Here is a 1,133-nt window from a genome sequence, read left to right as displayed (position 1 = left end):
CTGGTCTGTGGGCCAGGTCTGGTTCACAAGAGCCAGTTTGCCCCCTCTGGTCTAAAATCACATGAAGACCACACAATTCACTCTCCAGATACATTATTTGAGGGAATTCCCATTGACATGTAACGTTGAACTTGTACACACTGCCACTTATTCAACACAGCTGACTTTCCACTCCGCTCACTTAGAAATTCCTGCTTTTGATCCTTTAAGCCAAATTTTATATCTTAAATGTGTTCTTTAATCACAACAAAACATTTCTCACCAAACACAGTGTCTGCATTTTATACTGGTAGATTTTGGTGTGCAATACCTTTTGTGAAAATTCATTCTTTAATTTGACTAATTTGTTGAGCACCTACCATATGCCAGGCATTGTTCCAGGCACTGGGAACAAAACAGCCACTTCACTGTTCTCAGGAGGCCACAGCCTCTTAGGGGAAACTAGACCATAAAGGAGATTATGGAGGGAGAGGATTACTTAAAATTGTACTGACAAAGAGAACAGAGGCAGAAATGACAAGAGGGTATGAACCATGTGAAGGTCCAGGTGGAGAATATGCCAGTCAGGCAAACAGCCAGTGCAAAGGTCCTGAGGTAGAAGGACTTAAAGTCTGTGTGACTGGCAGGAAAATGCAGTCAGGGAAGTAAATGGGAACCAGCCCAGTTGGCTGAGGTTAGGAGGGTGGACTTTAGTCTGAGTGTGATGGATATCTTTTGGGGCATTTTGAGCAGAAGAGCGTCACAATCTGTTTATATTTTTAAAAGATGATGCCAACTGCTGAGGGGAGAAACGCCAGTAGTCAGGCAAGAATGGAAACCACTGCTGCAGTGTCCTGGGTGAGACATGCTGGTGGCTGGGAGCAGGGTGGGCAGATATAATTCTGGGCTTACTATGCAAGACAAGAGCCACAGGAGGTTTGGTCTGTTGAGTTTCACACAATGGGATCCTGAAGGTGTGAAGCCCTCACCAGAAAGGGGCTTTGGGGCCATGTGGTACAAAGTCTTTGTAGATGCAGAACGGAGGCCCGGAGCAGTGAAGAGGCTGTGTGAGATCCCCCTGCTCCTCAGTGGGGAAGGCAAGGTTAGAAACAGCATCTCCTGACATTTTCCCACAGCCAGAAACCACAACAGTC

The sequence above is a fragment of the Trichechus manatus genome, unplaced genomic scaffold (assembly GCF_000243295.1).
Source record: "Trichechus manatus latirostris isolate Lorelei unplaced genomic scaffold, TriManLat1.0 scaffold00394, whole genome shotgun sequence".
NCBI lineage: Eukaryota > Metazoa > Chordata > Mammalia > Sirenia > Trichechidae > Trichechus > Trichechus manatus.
This window is presented reverse-complemented; position numbering follows the sequence as displayed.